This window comes from Chiroxiphia lanceolata, chromosome 22 (genome assembly GCF_009829145.1).
Source record: "Chiroxiphia lanceolata isolate bChiLan1 chromosome 22, bChiLan1.pri, whole genome shotgun sequence".
Classification (NCBI taxonomy): Eukaryota; Metazoa; Chordata; class Aves; order Passeriformes; family Pipridae; genus Chiroxiphia; species Chiroxiphia lanceolata.
Genome location: NC_045658.1, coordinates 3,920,073 through 3,933,643, shown reverse-complemented (window position 1 = coordinate 3,933,643; position 13,571 = coordinate 3,920,073). Strand labels below are relative to the sequence as shown.

Genomic DNA, 13,571 nt, shown 5'->3' with positions numbered 1-13,571 from the left:
CAGAGGGGAGCGACCCACTTATGCATTGAGGTCACAAGTACTTCAGGATACATCAAATTCTAGAGCTAAAGATCTTGAGCTTTGAATAGTAGAGAAGCCTATGAAATATATATTATTCTGTTTGGGGTTATGAACTGTTTATTGAGATGCCTGAGACCTGATGTCATGAGATGGAGGGTTCAAGGATACACACGGCTTTGCTCATCCTGAATAGCAAAGGACCTAGAAGGGAATGGCAGCCTTGTGTTTTGGCAATGATGTCATGACAAGTAGTTCACATCATCTGGAGTGTGATCCTCTCACTGCTTGTCCTCGTGCCAATTAACAGGACATTCCAATCACATAGGTATGCTGCTTGCCCTGCCCTGCCATCAGGACGACATTAAAATTTGGAGCCTGTTGGTCGCTGTGCTCCATGAGTTTTTCCTTGAAATATGTGGACCTATGGGGAGTAATTAATCATAAAAGCTTGGGGATTTCAACTCTATCATCGAAGCAATGAAGCAAGGGAAAGCTGAGCCTAAAAGCTGTGCTGATTACCCGGGGTAACCTGATACAAAATCTATTGTTGCCGAGAGATCCTTAGCCCCCAGTATATCGTGCAATATTATAACTGCCTGATCTTCTTCTGTGCTGACAATGACCAGTTATTCCTCATTTTCTCTCTCAACACAGCTGGGTTAGAATTTCATTTGCAGAAGGTATTTAGAGCAATTTAGAGACAAATGTCTCTGGTGTTTGCTCTGCACTTCCCCACCGCAGGCTTTGCTGAACAGTTTTTAGTATCAGGAGCTCCATCTAATCTGTTTAATTTTAATAAATCCCTGACTGGGAGAAGAGGAAGGGTGGGGAGATGGAGGCACAGAGAAACTGTGGCCCGCCTAATACTTCTTATGAATTACTTGGCTAATAATTACTAAAGAGCTGAAATGGTTTGGTAGAGCTGTTTGTTTGTTTCTGTTTGTTAATTAGCCCTCCTTCCCTTTGTGCTAATTGTTTGTTTGAAAACTTCACGGTAGGAGATAGGAAGGATCAGGGTCCAGTAGTGCCTGTACCCAGCAGTCACTAGAAGTGGGTCCATATGGAATCTGACCTGTGCTCAGTGCTCGAGAGCAGAAGGTTCACACTGGTGTGGTACCTCTGTGCTCTTGCAGATGGAGGCAATTATTCCTGAAACGTGGATGTCGTGCTGGTTTAGTGCCAAGGAGATGAGGGATTACAGGGTTCAGTGGGCTGTCCCCCCTGTTCTCTGATATACAGTCCCTGTCATTCCCAAAGGTAGTGGTTATCCCAGTTTAGGCTGTCTGGCAGAGAAGTCCTCACTGCTGGTCAAAAAGGTCCTGCAATCCTGACTTTGCCGAGGAAATTTCACTTCCGAGGCTTGCAGGGATGGTTCTGCCTTGAATTAGAATTTTTTCCTCTTTTTCTGTGAGTCCCCTTCCGAAAAAAGGCCAATCAAATTTTCTTTCCTTCTAATATTATTTAATATTTAATACAAGAACTGGATTTGGTTTGATCCATTTTGGCGTGGTGAGAAACAAAAGTTTCTGCAGGATCCTCAGCTGGCCTGGGCTTGGTTTCTGGGGAAGCAGAGGCTGAAAGCAGGGGGGGTTCCTATTCTGTGCAGGTCAGGGGGTGCTGAACTGCTCTCTCTGGCACATGGGGTGATCCTGTTGATGACAATTGGGAGACCGAGGGTGTCCTGCATTTGTAAAAGGGCTTTCAAAAGTTGGATGAGATTTCTCTGTTGTCTTAAGCACTTTTAAACTCCCATATACAGAGGCATTAATGAGAAACATGAAGTTATTAGAATCATTTATCATTTTCTTTGAAGCTTACACTGGCATTTTGTGTAATTTATGACATTTCCTCCTTTTTATCATGAACTTCTTCAGATGAAGGGAAAAAACAGCTGTTTCCCCTCAGAGTATCTGAAAGAAAAGAAAGGAAAAAAAGATGCTGTTTGTTTTTTGTCCAACTCGCTGATTCTGCTGATGACATGCCACAGAATCAGCGGCGCCTTGGGAGTAATTAGACAGCATGTGGGGTTTAAACCCTTGTGGAAATGTGTCTGTCATCTCACTGTTGTGCCTCAGATGTCCTGTACTGCTCAGTTACCCAGCCAGTAACCCATGTGGCTTGTTAATTTTGTGTGCTCTGAATCTGCAACTTCTGGCAAGGCAGAGAAAGGAGGTGGAAGTGCACTATTCGTGGGGAGCTCTGTTTTCAGGGTGCTGGGTTTTTGGGGCAGAGAAGGGAAAAACTGCCAGGTTCCAGACTTGTTGTGTCATCTTGGATGAAGAACTGTTTTGTTAGTTGCTTGTTCTCTTCATCTGTAAAATGAGTACAGTAATGCCTTCCCAGAGTGGGATTGTGGGAACGGACAAAAGCATATGAGGAGCTCAGAAATAATGGTGATGGGAGAACAGGAGTGCATTAGAGCAGGTTAATGTATAATTGTTGAGTTATGTTGGGAAAACGTCTACCCAGAAGGTTTTTTGCAGTGCATCAGGGTTCCAGAAAATTTTGCCCGTGTCAAGATGCCAGATTGTGGTGATTTCTGAAGAGATGAAAAAATTATTTAATTCCACATGCCCCTTTCCAGTCAGAGCTCTAAGACACTTGATTCCCTGGAAACAAATGGTGTCAACCCCAGAATCTCCAGTAGAAAACTGACTTAATTATCTTCCTCTTTCTGTAGTCTGCATTCTTGGGAGTTGAACCCCTGTCTTAGAATTCTCCTTTACCAAAGAAACTCAGATGGATCACCTTGAGGACCTGAGGGAAGGGGGCACAGCCCACTGCTGGAGGGCTTTAAAGGCAGCAAATTCTTCAGCAGATTTCAATTTAACCCTCTTTTATTACTTTTCTTTTTTTATAATTTAAGTCCATTTCATGAGGCAGTTTGCATGTCCTTGAATGGAATCTCGTTACCATGAAAGCTTTTTTAGCATTGATTTCATAACAGTCTTAATTTAATAGCGCCGTCATTACTGAGAAGCCCTGAGAATGAGGCCCCAGCTTTCCAGGTCACTGACCTTTTAATTACAAACCTTGTTCTGATGGCCAGGTTATCGACTGGACAGCTCCCAACTCCTGCCCCCAGCATGAAGATGAAAATAACTGCCTTTCCTCCCCCACTTCCAGAAAAGGGAGGAAAAGAAAAGTAACCTCTTGTGTTTCCAAAATTAATTTTCTCCTTCAGCTTTACTTTGTAATTAATTCTTTAACATGTCTCAGTGAAGCTCGAACAGTTTTTACAAAGCTTTTTCTTGAGAAGAAAATACAGTGCAAACCAATAGAGTCCAGTGCCAACTCAGACAGAAAAAGAGTTAGTAACCCGTGCTCTCAAAATACCCATTTGGGCCAAAGTGCTCCAGCCCTCCAAACTTTCTGCTCTTATAGGATTTGCTGTGTTTGATACACAGATGTGGGATTAGGATGAACATGTTGACTCTTCAAGGAATGCTGGGTGACTTGTCCCTCTCTTCAGACTTCCTGGCAGGATTAGAGACAGTGAGTTTTCCTGGCTGTGTTGACTTCTCCACAGTAGCTGGTGTGGGCTGAGTTTGGGGTTTGTGCTGGAGGCAGTGGTGGTAACACAGAGGTGTTTTAGCTGTAGCTGAGCAAGGTGTGCACAGAGCCAAGGCCTTTTCTGCTTCTCAGCCCACCAGCGAGGAGGCTGAGGGGGCACAAGAAGCTGAGACAGCTGACCCCAACTGACCAAAGGGATGTTCCACAGCATCTGTCCACTGCTTTTAGCACAAATCCAAAACATAGCCCCAAATAGCTACATGAAAAAACCCGCCCTGTCCCAGCCAAACCCAGCACAACTGCACTGACTGTGTGAGTGAGGCTTGTCCTGGTTTGTACCTGCAGCTCAGGTGACTTGTTCTCTAGCTGTTGACTCAGTGTTTTGCACCCCAGACCTCATCTCTTGCCCTTGCAAAGCTGCAAGTGAGACCTGGAGTCCAGATACTGATAGCAAAAATTTACTGCAAGAAGTTGCTTAGTGTTTTAAGCTTTTGGAACAAATGAACACAGGAGAGAAAGTTCCCTAGCACAGGCAGAAGCAGGGAGGGTGTGCTTTCTGCTTATTAAAGAAGTTTGCAGCAGGTGTTCAAGTAGCATAAAGTGTAGCAGCTTGTGTACAGAAATGACTGGAGAGGTTAAAGGGAAGTCAGAGCATTCTGCATGTTCATGATGGTTTTCATGTGAGGGTCTTGGAGCACACTGTACCCATTAACCATGGAAACTTTGCAGCTACTTGCATGGAGCGTGTCTGATGGTGTTTCTTGGGTTATCTGTCATTATCAGAATCATTCAGTGATTCTGTAATCTAGATCTCACTGTGCTTTCCACTAAAAAGCATCCACTTCTGAGGTAGAGGACAGCAGCTGCTTAACATCACTACGTGGTTTTTAGGAGAGGAAATGAAGAATACTTTATCTAAGTGATCTTGCAAAGGGAGCTTTAGGGATAGAGAATGTAATTACTGAGTAAAAAATTTACTAAGATTCTTGAAAAGCACTATGGGATATTTAATTACTAAAGATGGTTAGGCCTCTGTTTATGACTGTGCAAGACAGCTAATGTGCCTTATAATATTTTGCTAGGTTAAATAAAAATATGTCCTACACCTGTTCATGCAACCAGTTTGTTCTTTAGGTGCCTCCCATCCAAAATTTGAATCTACACAGCCCTGCATAAATGGGGAAATGTGGTTGGCTCCCAAGGAGCTTATTAAGGACCTGAAGAATGAGGAGTGAGAGAAGGAAGGCTGGCATTGCTCACAAAGTCACACCAGTTCCAGTCTGAATCAACACTGCCACCATCCATTTGTGGCACTCTGCTGTGTTTGCCCAGTGCTGGTAATGCTCAGCAGACAGGTAAGATTTCCACTGCTGCAGTATCAGAATGCAGGAGAACAGATGTGCTTGTGATCCAGAAATTAGTTCCACCGTTCTGTATTTTGTGTCAGTTGCTTCCTTTTTATTCCTGAAGATGATTGACAATCTCTATCCATCTGCTGGGAAGGAGGTGTCTCCCTGTCCTGCCACTCTTGCGTGGGCAGATCACTCCCTGGGTGTTCAGTACCAGCCTATTCATCATGCTGACTCTTTCCCCCCATCAATTTTACCACTGTTTGTGGTGTCTGAACTTGTCATGAACTTTACGGATTTTCTTGGCTCCTTTGTTGAGAAGGGACCTGCAGCAGAGCTAACAAAATGTGATAAACTGCTCAGCCTTAGGACACCCTGGGAGTCAGATACGGTGATTCTTTGGAGTTGTCAGGGGTTTGGGAAGAAAATCTTAACAGCTGATAAAAGCCTTCACTACCATTCCTCAAGATTTGAAAGGAGGTTTGGGAAAAATTATCTATTTGGTCCCTATTCACATGGAAAATCAGTTCATAGCTCATCTTTGGCTCTTTTCCCAGTCACCAGTGGTTCATGAGAGGGCAGAAGAACACCTGACATCAGGTGAGGAATAACTGACCATGTGGTGCAGTGCACAAAGGAAGGCAATCCTTTCTTTTTCCTACCTTTTCATGTCTGTGATAGCCAGCTAATTAAGGAAAGAATGTGTATGCTAAAAACTGTAGTTACTTATAAGTGAGTTTGCTATTTTAGAAAACATTGTACTTCTCTACATTTCATTGTTTTGTAACAACTGGGTTTTATAACTCAGTGGTATCTAGAAACTAGGTTGAACAATAGATTTCTATCCCACTGGAAATTTTGAGATTTGGAAATTTGTTTTTATATTAAATAGGGATTAACATTTAAAATCACGGGTTTTTTTAAAAAAATGAAATATTATAGAGCTGTCAGATCACTCTGTATTGATTAGACACGAGTCTAATCAATACAAAGAGATTAATAGAATAATATAATATGTACCATAATATTACAGTGAAAACATTTGGAAAAATGCTTTTTTAATTGTTAGGAAATCACTACTTTTCTCCATAACATTTTGGGTTTTTTTTTTTTTTTGAAGAAACATTTTCTGTATGAAAAAATTATGTCCTAGAAGTTTATTGCTGAGCTGTAGTTGGAACTAAAGAATTCTTTCACAGAAGTGCTTTTCACTGGCAGGAAAATATATCACTGTTGTTACTGGATAGTTCCAACGAACTCACCCTCGTGCTTTGTACTTGCACCCTTGGCTTGAAAACTCTGCACTGCTGGCTCTGAACTCTGCTGCTGAACAGGAGGAAAAACATCCTCCTTCAGCCTGTTTAAAGGGAGCAGAGGGAAAAAGGTAATGGAAAACCTAAGATCCACTGATCCCCACAGTGTGTTTGTGTAAACAAGGTAATTTTAAAGGGCTTTGGTACAAGATTTGCTATTTAATATTAAAACCATGAAAATCTTGGCGACTTTCTCTTCGGTGTCTGTGTAAAGTGTTCTGGTGTATCATGAGAGGCACCCCTTTGATTTTTAGTGATGTTGAGAACACTGAGGAAGCAACTTGCAAATTTTGCATCCTCTAAATGCCTATTTGTGTGTTCTACAACAGAGGATACAAGTCAGATTGGTGGTAGTTCCTTCCTCTCTCATCAGGCTCAACCTCAATCTTGAGCCACTTAGATCTATATTCCACAGAGCAAGAGAGGTGATTCATTCAGAGTATATTGGGGAAAATCTGCTACATCTCCTGTGTCTACAGGACTAAAGAAATTCCTCATGATTGCAGTGAAGAGTCCAGAATCACCTTTGCCATATTTTTGTAGCTTGAAAATTATTGATAAATTGGAACAGACCGGTTTGATGCTGAGGAAATTGTACATGCTACAAAATACTGGTTGTAAGCTTAATTTTAACAAATAATTGGAATGTCATGGGTTTAATGATGTCTCTCCACTTGGCTATCTGACAGTAACTATGTAATGTAAAAGAGCCATTAAAAATGGCTTTGCAAAATTAACTCCTATTGCTCACTGAGTGTACTTTGAGTCATATCTGCCTTGTTTACTGACAAAATAATATTTCCGTTCCTGGTAGCATTGAAAAAATAATATGATTGCAGCAGAGGGAGTTGAAGTCTATTTTAGAAGATAATACTAAAATAATCAGTTATATTCTGAGTCCTGAAATTATGAGGCTTAGAGATGGGCAGAAAAGACCCAGCCCCTAAGTCTGAGTCGTGAATTTAATCATTTATTTACCATGTTTTCAAGTGACAGTAAATGCCAAGTGCCAAAAGAAAATCACCTCTGTAGTTACAATCTAAGAGCAGGCATGGGAGATCTGAGACGTGACTGCTTGGCTTTGGGTACATTTCTTGTTCTCAGCCTGCCCATCTGTAAAATGGGGCTAATTACCACTTTTGCCTTATTGCCTCGGTAAGATTTATGTTAGCTATGTTTGTAAACTGCTCTGATATGCTGGGTTTGGGGTTCTTGGTGCTGCAGCCTGTGATTTTGGAAGTTACTGCAGTAAAAGCCACACTTGCAGAGAGATTGAGAATCTCCTTCCATCAGCTGTGTATGGGAGGGGAGAGCTGCAAAGCTGAGAATGTCAGGATGTCAAGGCTGGAGCAGATTGCGTGCAATCCTAATCCAGCCCTGCAGTTTTGACCTTTGAAGGAAGATTCACCTTGAGACAGTTGAAGAAATCTATGTACGTTTGTATAAAAATATTGTTGTGATAGAAGGAATTTGCTCTTCGTGGTCATCCAGGGTTTCTCCACAATCTTCCTGGAGCAAGTAAAGGAATTAAGCTGCTGACCTGCTCTGGTAATGAACCTGGTGTTCTAAGTCTAGAGAGACAGCCTTCCTCTTGGGGCTAAACCAAGGAGTGTAATTAGGATAATCTGTGTTGCTCTTCTGCTGAAATCCGTCTCAGACCTAATGATACTTTCTGTTAGGAAAGATGAAATAAGTTGCTGTATGACATAATTCTCTAGGATCTCTTAGGCAACATTTCTACTCCATTTAAAACTATGCCTTTGGTACCTGTGAACAGAAAATCCCACAGTTTGCTTTTCTGCTGCACACTGTTCCCTCTTAATTTTAATCTGGAATGCAATCATTCTTACCTTGGCTAAAAGGGGAATTTAGTTTTTGGTTCACTCCTTGCTATTCTTTCTGATGGAACCCAGTCCAGGCGACTCCACTCCCCCAGGAGCAGGGCAGAGAATTCATTCTCATGAAATCTGAGGCTCTCTGAAGTAAAAGCTGTTGACTTTGTCCTACCGTGCAAATGTGCATTGCTTTTAGCAAGACAATAAAGGGTAAATGGGGTGATCTCTGCTCCTGTGGAGAGGTCGAGTGGTTACATTACACAATCTTCTACAGCATCTTGCAGCAAATACATGGGTTATATTAAAAGTTGCAATCATATCATTTTTTAAAAGTAAATTGCTGACCTTATGCAGTGGAATCAGCTTTATTGAATTTCGCCAAAAATGCGTTTATAATCCCCCCGCCCCCGCATACACATGATATTCATGTCCTTGCTGCCCATGTGGAAATGTCCCCTTTTTATGGTGATAAAATTAAATTTGTCTTTGTCTCTGCCTTGCCTCACCTTTTAAGATTCCAGCCTTTAGAGACACCAGTGGATGTCCGTACCAGAGGATGAAGATGGGCAATATCCCTGCATGGCTGGCTGGCTGATTGGGAGCCAACTACCACGGAACAAATAAATAAGCTTTTCACATTTAGAGGACAAATAAAGCTGAGGACAGGTGTAATATGGGTATTTTTCTAGGAGTGTTGTGGCCTTAGCATAGGTAAGAATTTATTTTGACTTGGAAGTACTAAAGCTTTGCTTCTTGATTTTTTTCTAATTGCCAGGCAGTATGAAATGGAACTCCCACAAACAGTTACTGTGCCACTTGTAGTGCTGTGTTGTGTGTCCTCCTTCAGTAATAACCCACAGTGAAACCCCCTAGGTTTTGGCCACCTACAGCCCCCTTCCCGAATTCCCTCAAGAGCAAAGTGTTTTGCAGCATGCTCCAGAATTTAACACACCTATATCCCATATTTCTATGCCACTTTACATATTCAAAGTACTCTACAAATATTAACTGACTGAGCTTCTGACACCTTTAGTGAAATGGCAAGATTATAAAATTAATTTAAGGCACTTCTGATTACATTTTTTCCTCTTCATTAGACCTTTACATTCTCGAAACAGTTTGCAAACTCCAAATTTCAGTGGGAATTTTAGATGCCCCATTTTAGATGGGGGCACTGAGGCAGATGTATTAAGAGCAGTTAGATCTGAGATAATCTGACTGCCAGCCACAGATCTGTAAATACAACCATACTGTGCCATACTGTACATCGTGATGGACTGATGTTTATAGCATTTTCAGTAAAATTACTCAAAGCATTTTCATGTTTATCCATCACTCCAGACCCCAGCTGCTTTGGGGGGTGGTGGGAGAGGTTAAGCTGGTTTTATTCAATAAAATCAACGCAAACCATCTCAGTAAATGGAGGGGCAGATTTGCCTCTGCAGGGTTAGCCTGGATCCCTTCTTACAGCATCCCCTGGCCTTTCTTTTTTTATGTAGTGTTTAAAAGACTGCCTGCTCAAAGGTACAGAGAGGAATATCAGAATATCATTACTCCTGCTCTTCAAGTAACCGGGAGAATGCAGCTGTTAAACTCAAAATATAAAACACATGTTTAAAAGATGACTCTGTATGTGTTTAAAAAAGAGAGCGAGAGAGGATTCAAGGGAACCAAAAAATAGCAGGTTCCATTACTGTAATTAAATGGCAGCATTTAACCTATCAGGCCGTTGCGTGTATGTGAGAGACGAGCAGGGAGCTGCATTTGAAATGATCACTGTCTTCCTTGGGGGATAGAGTAGTTAAATAATTTGTTTGTGAGGTGTGAGTTCAGTGGCGGGTAAAGCGAGCGCTTGCCTGTGTGTGTCGGAGAGCTGGGATGGCTCTGTGCTCCCTGAGAACGCCCCGGGCGCTGGGATTCACCAGCATGTGCACTGTCAACAGGAGCACGAGCTGCTCTTGCCCATTTGTTGGGTTGTCTGCAGAGTCAGGGCCTCACCTGGTCCCAAACATTGCATCATAGAAGGAGAGCTTTTTTCATGCCAGGCCTCCTGAGACAGACCGGGGTAGCAGTAAAGGAAAACCTGGGAGGAAAGGAAGGAAGAAAAGAGTCGGAGCTCTTTTGAAGAGCTTTGTCTCCTGAGGTGACTGGAAAGGGCAGGTTGTTGTATCTGGGTGCTGCAGGAGTCTGGGGGCTGTGCCATCCCTGGGGACCAAGTGTGAAGCTGCTGCTGAGGGATCTGCCCCTCAAACAGCACATCAAACAGTCACATCCCCCTCAGCAGGGTTTTACCTGTGCCTGGCGTGGTCCCTGGGCTTGGAGACTGGAGGGTGTGAAGTTCTATGGAGAGAGAGGGATCTGCCAAGGGCATCCTCGGCCCTTCATCAGGGACCCAACTGTGAGAAGCTCCTTGGGCTCTTCACTGGGCTACCCAGTGCTGTGGATTCACCTTTTGGCATCCCAGAGAGGAGACACGTTCTTGTGTGGTGCCCAGAAGGGAGTTTTTCCCCTCATTTTTATTCACTCCCTGTTTATTTGTGCGGTGATTTCTCTGTTTAGGGGATATTTCCTCGTCCAGGAACTCCAAGAGTTATCCTCGTTCTTTCAGCTGCTTCAGCTGCCTCACCTACTGATCTGACTTGTGTTATATTGCAGGAACATGCCCATAAATGTTTCTTAATCTTCACTCCAGTTTCTGTGTGAATTCTGCATAGCCACTCCAGTTTCAACTCCTGGGCTGGAACTTTTGTGAGGCTTTAGAAGACAACCGGCAGTGTTAAAAATAATAGATATTTCCATATTTCCATTTAAAACATTCAACCCCAATGACTGGATTTGGAGGGCAACACTTGGCTGAAAGGAGACCAGAGAAATGCTGTGTATTTTAGCACTCAGTCAAAGCAGTGCATGAATTTGAGTCCTTGATGAGAGTTAGAAATCTGGAAGTATTTCCATAGATGATCTACAAAAAAAAAAAAGGGATAAATACGTTACTTGAATAAATTATTTGTTACAAATGCCTTACCTAACTCAAGTGCATACAGTGTGTAGATTCTCAAACCTGTCAGTTAGTCTTTGTACATGATGATTGTGTCAGTCTGAAACATTGTAGAAAGGATATTGTGTAATAATGTTCCGGTTTTACAGATGTAGAAACTGAGGCAGATGGAGGTTAAATGACCTACACAAGGTCAATAGCAAGGCTGGGAATAGAACACAAATGTGTAGAAGCTTTTTATTATACTAATAAGGAAACTCTGGAGGTGTGTTTGGCATGGTAATCGGAACCCCAGAGAACCAGAAGCAGTTAGTATGTTCTGTGCATGGCCCCAGGGAGCAATGATGAAACTCCTTCTCCACCTTACCACTCCAGTTCTCTGTGTGTGGTCACCATAGTTTTTCCACCACTTAACCTCGTTATTTTTAGTATTGTTAGCATTAGTCGTCCTTTGGGCGTTTAATCCAGGCTCTTTAATTTTCTCCAGAGCTCTGAAGAGCTGTTGAAGGCACAAGGGGAGAAAAAAAAATAACAATAAACAAACCAAAGGATGAAAAATGATCTTTTGAAACTTCTGCTATTTTGTTGACTTGTCCCCTAATGTTTTTTGTCTTTGCTATTCTTTTATCGTGAAGGACCCTGCTTGAATGTGTAATCTGGGTTTCTTAAAAGTTCATTTACTATTGTTTCTTTCTTCTCCACCCAAGATTAACATCCTGTGTGATGACATAGATGGTTGTTGTCTAAATGGACGCGATGTAACCAACAAATTGTGAAGGGTGGGTGGAGGAATATTTATATACTTGTGTTAAAAATTACAAAGTAGGTTTGCCTTTTAAACAGAAGGTATTTCAACACTGTTATTGGCAGCATCAGCCTTTAATTTTACAGGTGGCTACCTTTGTAGTAGCATTCAGCAAACAATATTTTAATGGCATGTAAAAAAATTTCTCTAAAACAAAAGAACGAAGACCGAGGGTGATTTATAATCTGTAATGAATACTTGCTGACATGTCTTTTTATAATAGTGTAGAAGCGTCTCTGTCTTTCTGGGGGAAGAGCAAACCAGATTTACCTGAAACATTTGTACCATAATAATCAAATATTTAGCATTTAGATGTAATTTTCTTAATTCAACTTATCTTCTCACTGTGATGATTCCTGACTCCCAGGTGTCTAACACTGATTCCACTTTACAGAAACTGGGTTAGAGGAGCCAGGGTGCTCTGCAAGGTTGTCAAAAAAAGGACTGTTTTCATGGCTCCTCACCCAGTGTTGGTTTCTTTGCATTTCCATATATTTTTCCATGCATACTGCCCTGTATTTTTACATTTTCTCCGATCATGCAGCTGTAGCTCCTGTTCTCTGTGCTCCCCATAGTGACCTCCCTTCAGAGGGAGTGCCCAGTGTGCAGACTGTGTGTTCAGTGCTCCATTCTGTGTGTTCTTCAAACACTCAAACTTCATTTATAGACACTTTATATGATTTTTCCTGTGATAAGTCTGTACAAAGGGTTTTTTTGTTCCTTTCTAAAGTTTAAAGTCAAAGAGGAAATAAATAACATTGAGGCAAGTTGCTCTTTATGTTGCAGTTCATCTTGGTCTGCAGAGGCTGCTCTGTCACAGGTCTTGTCTGAGGTAGAAAATAGACAGGTGCTCTTGTATGTCTGGGGAAATCAGTAATTCCAGAGTAAAAGGAACTGGGAATGATGCATAAGGACAGACTTTCTCGTCCTTATATATAAAACTCAGTCATCCTTCAGATATTCTGACAAATCTGGTTAAAGAATTTCTAATAATGGCTTGAAATTACTGTTCTTGTATGCATTTCCTTTCTTTTGAATGCAGAGCTGGGGAGAAAGACAGGCATGTTCTAGAACTTCAGGCCAGCCCAGTCCAGTAACAGCAGGTGAGCAGTGGCTGCTAATCCAGAGCTCCCTGTTAGGGCTGGGCTGGTAGGTCAGGTCTAGTACAGACTGTGTTCAGGCCCAGACCATGGAAAGGCCTGGGGAGTCTTTGCTGCCTTACCAAAGGAGATATTGGAGTTCCAGATGTCTGGCTGAGTGCAGATCCCCCTGGCCAGCTCCTTCTCCTTCAGTGCTGGAATTCTTGTGACGTGCTGGCTCGGGTTGTTGGAAATGCAGTTTAGAATTGGAGTTCTGAAGGCAGATCAAAACCAAACCTCCTGTATTGCCACTGTTTTACCTTACTGGAATTTGAGACAACCTCTGGCTTTCTCCTTAGAAGCTCCTAAAGATAATATCACGGATCAAAGAGTAGCCAAAGGCCAATCATTTTGTTACTATTGCCCAACAAGCTGTTTAACAGAATATATTTTGTTCACACAAAATAGATGGATGTGAAGCACAATTGATCTGCAGCGTTTGTGGGTCACAGGTTGGGTGTGCTTGGAAACTTACCCATTCAGTGTGTCTAAGACTTGTTTTCTCTGAATGCCTGGGCTCCTTTCAGGGGAGGTTGTCAGTTGTGGTAACAAATCATGACAGCACCGTGGTTACTGGAGTAGTGTCTCTTCCATTAGC

At 42.2% G+C, this 13,571-nt stretch overlaps 1 protein-coding gene across 1 annotated transcript in view; it reads left to right on the top strand.

The window, feature by feature from the left end:
* PEX14 (peroxisomal biogenesis factor 14) overlaps positions 1-13,571 on the top strand; it is a 71,732-nt gene that overhangs the window by 34,913 nt on the left and 23,248 nt on the right. The window lies entirely within an intron of this gene.